Source organism: Achroia grisella, unplaced genomic scaffold, assembly GCF_030625045.1.
Source record: "Achroia grisella isolate CSIRO2021 unplaced genomic scaffold, CSIRO_AGI_Agris_v1 utg146, whole genome shotgun sequence".
Lineage (NCBI taxonomy): Eukaryota > Metazoa > Arthropoda > Insecta > Lepidoptera > Pyralidae > Achroia > Achroia grisella.
The window spans coordinates 3,049,825-3,060,596 of NW_026712636.1; the positions used below are offsets into that span (position 1 = coordinate 3,049,825).

The 10,772-nt window shown below is 30.9% G+C and overlaps 1 protein-coding gene across 1 annotated transcript in view; it reads right to left on the minus strand.

Moving 5' to 3' along the window:
- LOC131855643 (connectin-like) overlaps positions 1-9,844 on the minus strand; it is a 30,761-nt gene extending 20,917 nt beyond the window's left edge. The window contains exon 1 of the mRNA XM_059206941.1: positions 9,712-9,844. The gene's annotated coding sequence lies outside the window, so the exon portion shown is untranslated. The remainder of the gene's footprint in view (positions 1-9,711) is intronic.
- Between the last annotated feature and the right edge of the window lie 928 nt (positions 9,845-10,772).

The following is a 10,772-nucleotide window of genomic DNA, read 5'->3' on the forward strand; positions in this document are numbered from 1 at the left end:
ATATCCTGGAGCGCCTACTGAATCTAGATAGGCATAACCTCAAAATAATGATAGGGATAATAACGGGACACTGTCCCTTAAACAAACACCCTGTATACAATAGGCGCTACTGACAGTCCCCTTTGACGTGGCTGCTTTGAAGCTGAAGAAACGGCTGCTCACGTAATCCTGGAGTACGTACCAGTGGCCATACAACGAAAATAAATCATTGAAATGGTGAAGAAGTCGCTCCGTGAAGCCTATAAAGACACCAGAAGACTTCTGCGCTTTCGGGAGCCAACACCAGTAGTCGGTAAAAAAAATGTAGCCGTGCCATCTTAGTCCCCCAGAAAGGCACCGAGTAATCTGGTTTATTCTTCCAGTTACCTAAAAAAATATTGGACTGCAAGTCTATCTACTATATTAATAAAATAAAAAAAAAATTGGTGACACTATGATTGATTCTCCCAAAATAACATCTGATGCGAATAGATACAGACGAATATTCTGATTGATCGTTTTAAATATAAAGCATTTGGGGTGTGTGGGGGTGAGTTGTGAGATAAAAGACTACAATGTCATATCAACTGACATCCTTTGTTCTGTCCGAGTCCACTCGTCCGAATATTGCTCTATATTTAGCTACAAATTACAGCAATATAATACATTTCATGTATTATATTGCTGTGTAATAAAGTATACGCTATTAAAGATTAAAATTTCTTATAAAATACGTATAAGTATAAGGTAATGTATAATGAAGATTGAGAAGCAGCTGACAAAGGCATTCAAATTCAAAAATCATTTATTCATGTACGACTATTTAGCCGCGTTAATCGCCATATTTTTATATTATACTTTTTTTCTACCATCCAGTTCAGTATACAGATTCAATTGAGAGGAACTGGCAACAAACTCAATTCTTATTTCTTTTTAAAAGCCAGTTTCTTTATAAAGTTTACTTATATAGGTGTCTATGTCTAACATTAAATGAAAATCCCGTGCATCAACAACTATTGCCATGCACGTTCGTCATTCAAGTAATGGTTTAGTGCAGTGATTCCCAAAGTGGTCTATATCGACCCCCAGGGGCCTATGACAAACTGCAGGGGGTCTACGACAGCGGACATCTTGTTTTTACTCTATGTTTTTAACACTAAACTTTACTACAGTTAGATATTTACAAAAAAATCAATACCAGGTATGAATGGGGGATCAAAACCGAAAAATATGGCAAGGGGTCTACGACACAATAATTCAAATTCAAATTCAAAATATCTTTAGTCATGTAAGTCTATTACAGACTCTTATGATATGTCAAATCTACCGTCAGTTCGGAATGATTTCGAGATAAGAAGAACTAACAAGAAACTCATAATAATGTTGTACATATTTACAATAATACAGATTCATTTAAATTCATATTTGGGAGAATAGAGTGACCACCAGCATATGATATTGAAAAAAAAAAATCTAATCAGTGTTCGCAACCTGTTTAAATGTTTGGGAACCTCGGGTTTAGTGAGTTTTGAGTTAGAGTTTTAGAGTTTTGAATTTATTTGCATTGCTATGCTTACTAAGTCATCCTAATACTGTACTGCAATTGTTTTTGAAAAATTTAATTTTTTCTAATTTTTTATTACTTTAGTAACACTGTGGGTAGTTGTAAAGGTATAGCGCCTAAAACCAGTATTACTAACTTAACAAATTACCACAAAATTGATCACGTGATTTATTTAACGTGACAAGTTGATAATTTATTTTTAAACTTCCTCTTCCTTTCTTTTTGATTTCAGGTTCAGATTTTCTATATAGATTTTGTATGAAATAAATAAATGTATATCAGCTGTCTAGTACCCATATCACTAGTTCTGCTTAGCTTGGGACTAGATGGCGCTATGAAAATTATCCAGGATGATTTTTTTATAATGTTTTATTTATTTAGGGACTTTTATCAGATTGATTATTATCATTATAATTGAATACTGATGCATATTTTAATAATAAATTTAATGAATAAATTACCTATTGAAATCTCGTTCTTTTTGATATAATATACCATATATTGAATTGGGGACTCAAGTATTATAAACACATCTAATTAGCACAAATATTATGGGCATTTAATTTATATTTCTTAAGGCTATTGAAATATGAGTTCCTATACAAACTTTTAAATTAAAAATCTACACAATACAATTCAAAAACGGCCCATGTAATGGCACCGTGGGCTTGTGGAATTCCATACAGAAAAAAAGTCTGAAGGACAATCTTTACGTAAATTACAACGAATTTCTGTCCCTATTTTGTAAATGGCAGAAGAAATACTGCAACATTTTTATGTGGATTCTGAGCGTTTACACTATGTACGGGACAAGGGATTTGAACGCCAATTAGTGTCAGCCTTTTATTAGTTCCGGAGGGTCCGGGGTTCGAGCGATGGGTATACACATATCTACACATCTAAACACACGTACTCTAAAATAATTTATAAAGAATAAATACTTATTTCGATTTGCATGTAATGATTAAATAAAAAAGGTATTTTAAAAATCCTCGATATATACAAATCACGGGAAAAATCATAGGATCTTACCACATTTTTTTATTGAGTTCCCAATATTTCGGCAGTATTTCAATAGCACTAGACACGGTTAAACTGCCGAAATATCAGGAATTCAATATAAATAAATAAAACGTGATAAGATCCTCTATTTTTTCTTAGTAGTATATATAATAATGAACGCATAAAATTAAAAACAGTACATTCATATATAACCAGCGAATCGTCCTGACTTCGCACGTATGCTTTATAAACCTTTGAATTTACCGGCCTGTTCTGTATTATAACGCATGTGCTATAGATATACCTAAACCATCCTCTTAAATCACTCTATCAACTGCTCAAAACTGCTTTTGAAATCTGTTGAGTAAATTAAAATATCTACAACACACAGCGGAGGCGCTTTCATTTTGTACTATGTTAAGATTATATAAGTATATAATAAAATAAAATTAAAAGAACCTTTTATTTCTTGCTTATTATGTAGTTATGGTATATGAAAATATATGCATAGTGAATTAAAAATATATGTTTATCTCTATTTCTTAGTATTGAATAGATAATAAATTTATATTATTAAGGAATTGTACACAGTGATTATTTGCTTACTGACATCACTCAATACTGTATTTGTACTTTAGCTGTATGAAGGCGCCACCTGCGCTTTTTACTTGGTGTAATTCTCTTGTAAAATTCATTCTCTAGTTCTGCATCATATTATTGTACTTGAAAGTTACTAATTAAGATTGGAAACTTACTCAACTATTTTTTTTTTATATTTATTATTAACTATATTTTTTTTAACTATATAATATATTTATTTATTAAATATTATTAAACTATTGGTCATTGGGCTCCCTAAAATATGGTCAAGCGCAGTGATGGCTGGCTCATCCGTCATACTCGTGAACGAATGCTGCTTGTAGGGACTGGTCTGCTCTTATCACTACGACTGCTTTAATCTTATTGTGTTTTTATATAATGCCATAATCTAACTGTGTAAATCTAAGTAAAACCGCACAACCGAGGGATGAGTACTGGTCTACAGGCCTCGTGCCTAGTTCAGTTCCCAGGCTCATACAATCACAACATATTGTTTATAAAAAATGAATTTATACCTGTACATGATTGTGGCTTAATAAAATTTATTTATATTATTATTATATTTGAGCCTAAATAAATTAGTGCTGGTTGGTAGTTTGTATTCACACGTTTTGACTTGTAAAATGTGAACTTACAAGGATTGTTTAAAAGAGCAACACACAAGTTTCTTGCTTATTCTTCTTGTGATGAGACAGCTTACCGAATAAGCGGTAGATTTAAAAAAAAATGTTGACTATTCAAAAGTGCTTAAATTAAGTTTATTTGAATAAATGATTTTCTATTTCTATTATAATATTTATTAAACTATTTGTTATTAATATGTATTTGTATATATATGTATTTATTTAGTCATCAAGAACTCCGCTTTTGGTAATGGCCTCCAAAGATTCCCCTTTGTCTCTGTTTTATCATAATTTTCGACGTCGATAATCGGTACTAAATAGATGTAGCAAATCTGTTCGCAATTGGCTGGCGAGTAAATCAGTTATCGATTAATATTATATTTGTTGTAATTCGCGGGAACTTTCTTTATGAACTCGAAGAAAGTTGTACCAAACTTGTTATAACTTCGTCGGACCAGAAATTATTAAACGCTTGCACGAATATGTGGATACATATTTAATTAATATACTTATCAGTATATTGTAGAAAAGATAATAGGAATAATCTCAAAAATATTAATAATCTCAGAACAATTCATACAGTGCCATCTAGACCCAAGTTAAACTAGCTAAAACTTATGTTATGGATACTAGACAACTGATACAAATATATAGATATTTTTTTTCGTAAATACATATATATATAGAAAATACTCAGACCGATACAAACAATCATACTTATAAGTACAAATGTTTGTGCGAGGTTTCGAACCTGCAACAATCGGAAGTAAGGCGGCTGCTAATCCGCTAGACCACCGAGGTCGGCACTAATTAATAAAACATATAAGTAATTTAAAGTATTTGAGGTTGTATGAAAGTGTAGTATTTTTTTAAGTAGAACGATTAAACTTTTTTTTTATTATAATGTAACTAAATACATTTTCTTCATTTAGTTAAGTTCACTATTCCACGCGGACGAAGTTGCGGGCAAAACTAGTTGATTAATAAAATATATAAGTAATATAATTTAAATTTCATTTCTCTTTACAAAACATTGAATTGAGGACGGTAAATATATCAATCATCAATATATTTGAGTCAGTCAGTTAAATTCATGATACATGCGTTTCGAACATATCTGTATATTTGTGTAAATACAGTTGGATGCACAACTCGATCGGCTGATTTCCAAATACATGACACTCAAAAGGAGGCGAATTATTTATTTGAAGTTTAATGCAGTGTGTATCATTGTACACACTATTTTATTTGTGTGTGTCTGCGTGTGTGTGTGATGTGTATGTGTGTGTACATCGTATAAATTGGAAGGAAACGTGAAAAAAGTTTAAAAATTATTTTAAACTATCCTTGGTAAACTTTGTAAGAAATTTGTAGGCAGCGCCGCGGTATACAGTTAAAAAAACGAGATTCACGGATCTCTAATGACTAGTTATGTATTTTTTACGAACTTAATAAATGGATAAAGTTTATATAAATAAATAAAGAAAATTACTATTGTAATCTCGTAAGCATGAGTTAGGCATTATCAAAAGTTTATATAAATAAATAAGGAAAGAAGAAAAATACTACAGTAATCTCATGAGTTAGGCATTATCAATTATTGACATGGGGTGGGGAAACTAGCAATTTACCGAATTTAACAATGTTGAAGTAAATTCAACTCGTAATTTTTTTATGTTATTATCAGTTTCAAAGTTTATATAACTCTATCTATATATTTCTATTTATATATGTGATGTAGCCTCTTCAGTTTATCAGTTTATGCAACTTACTACCCAAATTTAATTAGTAGGGGTCGGTTCGTCGAACGGGTAAGGCCGGGTGAAATTTAGGAATGAAATTAGAGGCCAAAGTCAACGTAACATGGTCAGAAGGACAGAAGCTAGACGGCTGTAATAATATTATTCCATAGACTATGCAACATACACAGTCATATTACTAAAATATTTACTAAACTTAAACGTTAGAACATAATAGATATAAATCAAAATATCTTTGTTCATGTTTAAAGTCATGTACATACATAACATATATACACTTATGATATGTCAAATCTACCGTCAGTTTGGAGTGCTTTCGAGCTGAGAAGAACTGACAAAAAGTCAGCTCTTATTCTTTTCAAAATAGCTTATACATGTTTAGAAAATTAAATACGTTTTAATAGAACTAGTAGGTAGTAAGTTTACTAATAACTATAAGATCCGAATCGAAGTGGGTTCGAATTTGACGTATACTAATAAAATTACAATTATGTCGAATTTTGACAATATTGTCAATTTTTGACCAAATTCGAAAACAAAAATCTGAATATTATTGAAATGAAATGAAGTGAAGTGAATTGAAGTGAGTTCTAATGGTAGCGGAAATAAACAATCCTTATTCTTACCAATATTATAATGCGAAAGTAACTCTGTCTGTCTGTCTGTGTCGCTTTCACGCCAAAACTACTGAACAGATTTAAATGAAATTTGGTACACAGATAGTTTAGAAACTGAAAAAGGACATAGGCTACTTTTTAATCCAAAAAAAGGTTTGTAAGCGGTTGAAAGGGGAGGTGAAAGGTTACATGGAAATATCGACTTACAAACTTACGCGGACGAAGTCGCGGTCACATCTAGTATAATATAAATCCATTGAGTGTACCTCAGTTAATTGGCATATATTATAACTAATGTCACATATATGTTGCAATTCTTCTTCTTCTCATTAGCTTCGTTCTTGTCAGAACCGTCGTGGTCATTACGTAGTGGGATGTGAGGATGATGTCATCCGCCGCACGACAGCTCGCCATTTGTCTCTACTGTCTGCCATTCTGGTACACACGAGGACCGCCTATTGCTGCTTTGATTTGGTCCATCGCATGGGTGATTATCCACGGGGTCTAGTACCATCAACTCTGCCCTGTATGACAAGTCGCTCTATGGATGCATCCTTTTTCGTGAAACGTGACCGAAGAAGGAAATAATGCGTGATTGTGTTGTTGCTGATAGACGCTGTATAATGCCGAGTACTTCGAGTATAGAAACGTTTGTTCTAAATTCGGTCCATGATACCTGAAGCATTCTTCCCCAGCACCACATTTCCAGAGCGTCTATCTTTTTCTTTTCTACATCCCGCAGGGTCCACGTCTCCGCACCGTAGAGAAATATGGGGAACACGAGTGTACGCATTAATCTCACTTTGATGTTGCAATTAAAGTGGTTTAAATATAAAGTGCGTACAAAGTCATGACACTGCACGTGCAATTACATTGCTTTGCTAAGTTTTTAACGACTTAACTGTTTTCTATCTCTCAGTGGTTTTTTCGTCCTATATAAATATATATATATAAAGAAATGTATATATTTATAAAATACTAGCTGTACTCGCGACTTCGACCGCGTAGAATTTAGCTTTATTTTTCTAAAATAAAGTAGCTTAAGTCACTCCATATTACGTCAGCTACCTGCCAATAAAAGTCCCGTCAAAATTGGTCCATTTCGGAGATTACCCGGAAAAAACAGACAGATAGACAAAAATTTAAAAAAATGTTATTTTGGTGTATATACCGTATTTATATTTATATGCATGTAGTAAAAAACAGTTATTTCAATATTATAAACAAACACTCCAATTTTATTTATATGTATAGATATCTAATTATGTCTATAGATATCAAGTAATATGTAAGTAGAGTCTAGAACTAGATGAGTATGTGTACTACTACGAGTATGTGCTGGGTAAAAGATTCGAAAAATAAAAATAAAATATTTTTATATTTCATATAAAAAAGTGTACATACATAAAAAGGTACATATACATAAATACGTTTGTACTTATGTGTACTATATATTACAAATAACATATGTAAATATTATCATGGTTTATTTATTTCATTATAAGTATATGTAAGAAATATCTATAGGAATATGAAAGAAAAAGGAAATTATAAAGTTTTATAGTTGAGATTAATTTGAACTTTGGCCAGTTTACCTACAGTATACTTATAATATTTTTTAACTTAGAGACGGCTATAGGTTCCTCTTTCTACAAATATACCCAGTAAAATGAGAAAATTTCAAATTTTACATTCAAAAAGCAGCCTAGGTGGTCTAGCGGTTTAGCGAACCGCTTTACTTCCGGTGGTCGCGACTTCGATTCCTTGCATGATGCAAACATTTGTATATTTTTATTGCAATCGTTCTGGGTATTTTCTATATATATTAAGTATGTATTTACAAACAAAAATATTCAAGTATTTATATCAGTTGTCTACCCATAACACAAACTCTGCTTACCGTGAGAATAGATGGGGCTGTGTTAATTGTCCAGAGTCATTTATTTATTTTAGAGGTGACAACAAAAACAATGGCTCTGACTACCATATTTCCGATAACAGTCGATAGTATAGTTATTAACTTCATTACTTTCTTATATTATATATATCTTCATTACTTCCCTATAGTATAGGGGACAAACGAACTTGTGGTTCACTTCATGGTGATTACAGCCGCCCATGAGCATCCATACATTGAATGACTTAGCAACAAGTCCAGTTTATTTATAGAATAATTCAACATCTTAGAGTGACGCAAGTGAAATGATTATGAAGAGGGAAACGGATGTTCAAGGAAACGGTAGTTCAATTGATTGGAGCACTGACCTCGCAGGCCCACCCACTTCATAATGCTTTGCAGAAAATATTAATAAAAAATTATTAGTATAGTAACAATAAATATAATTATAATGAATAAATAGACGTTTACTAAGAAAATATGTTTAAAGTTTAATAAAATATATAAGAATAATAGAGCATCGTCTTGGTATCGCATGATTATTATAGATATTGCTGTTTTTTGTAATAAGCTATTGCTTGTATTTTAATCGCTGATAAATAATCTATATATGAAAGAATTATTGAAAACTTTTCAGTACGTGTTGGTTTTATGTACAAGCAAACAAATTAATTTTTATTGTAAACCAATTAAACATTTTTTAAATAATATTTTTGGATCGATCTGAAATTTAGTATAATTTACATTAAACAATTTTATAATTTACATTAATAATTTTAATAATATTTATGTATTATTCAATATTATTAAAATGATATTTAATTCACACTAAAAATGTTTAATGGAAATTAAATTTTCACTTTAATTATAATATCTACAATGTTTTTGTTAAGAAATAACTACGTAAACAGTAAAGTGATTTAAGTAACTTTATTCCTTACTAACTGTAGATGACAAATAAAGTTTGGAACTTAAGTAATACATAAGTTTTGTACAAATTACTTTTTAGTTTAAAACTTCTACGCATTAAGGACATGTTCGTAAACTATAGTTTAACAATAAAATATTCACAGACACAGATAAATCTTATATTACTATATGTATGTTACATATAGTAATATAAGATTTATCCCTTTAATGATCTATCTAACATACTATTTTATCTAATCTAAAGAGTATTTAAGCCATGTTTAATGTATATGGATATATATTAATTTATTTTACATTTTTTTAAATACAAATCTGACTAAACTTACTTTCTTATATAAATAACGTGAATTAGATGGGTCCCTAACCATTAATTATAGTCATAAGTTGTAAAAAAATTTAATATAACCTAAAAACAATAAGGGTCCCTAACCATTAATCATAAGTTGTAAAAAAATTAATATAACCTAAAAACAAATATTTTTTATAAACAAATAAATCCGTTTCTGAATAATTTTATCAAATAAATATGAAATCAAAGATTTACAGTCAATAATTAATACTTGATAACTAATTTTTCAAAAGCCTTTTATTTTATTTTTTATTAAACAATTTTATTTAAAAAGTATGTTATGTTGCTCTTGATTTATAATTTGTTGTTGTATAAAAATATATATAATATGATGATTAAACGATACAAATTAAGTAACATAATAAAGTTATAACAAGTAAAAATACGCACCGATAATTTAATTTCCACAACTCCGTTATAAGCACGCACAAAATATAACCACCATTGACGTTTGCCGGGAAAGTTAGGTAGTCGGACTACGGGTAAAGTTGCTTTATTCACCGAGGGCACGTACACTGCGAACTACGCGTGGTATCAACTGAGCCCTGCTCCCGACAGAGGGGCGTGGAAGTTCCCGACTAGTGGGGAGTGGACTCGCCAAGTACGCCAAGTCATTAATAGGAGCTTTATGAAATAGCCAAGCAAGGTGATGTTAATTTAGGGTGAATACTAAGGGACGTGAGTTGATTTTGAAGTTAAAAGTACGGTCAAGATTTTGTCTCTTATTACTGAATAAACGTCGTATAATTGGTAAAGGGTGCGTTAAGAGGGATTACTGTGTAAATACCTCAAAATTTATGTTTTTTTTTTAAGTTTTGGCATTTTTTTTATTTAGTGCCAATTATAATATTATATAACTAGCTTCCTCTGGCAGGCTACAGACAGCTGGCTGATGTTTTCAAACATTCAGCGACCTACTAGGGGCCTCTAATGTGGTAAGTGTTTGGTATCCACTGACCATTAAGCATGTGGTATTATTCTTTATATATTTTTCTATATAAACTACCATACGATAAATACAGAGCTTCTCACAAAGCGCGATCTATTTACAAACTAAAGCCTCACACTAAGACTTAAACTATGTTTAAAGTATAAACTAATTACTGATTTGTCACAATTCCTCTTTTATGTACAAATATTTCAAACGCTACATAGTTATATATTTTTTTATTTTATTTTTCAGTTCAAAGAACTTTTGTGACATTCTGTAGAAGAATATTATCTTTTCAATTTTAGTATTAAATTATAGAAAAAAAATTAAGAACTTCAAAAATTACTTGACCGATATGAAACAAAACTTTCTCCTGTAGAAAGCTATTATACATTATATAGCCCACGTGAGTATATCACGCGAGCAACACCAAGGCATACAACTAGTACATATTATTATACTTGCATTATATATAAATGAATGAATTATACTCGTACTTATTGGGATACCAATTTCCTAT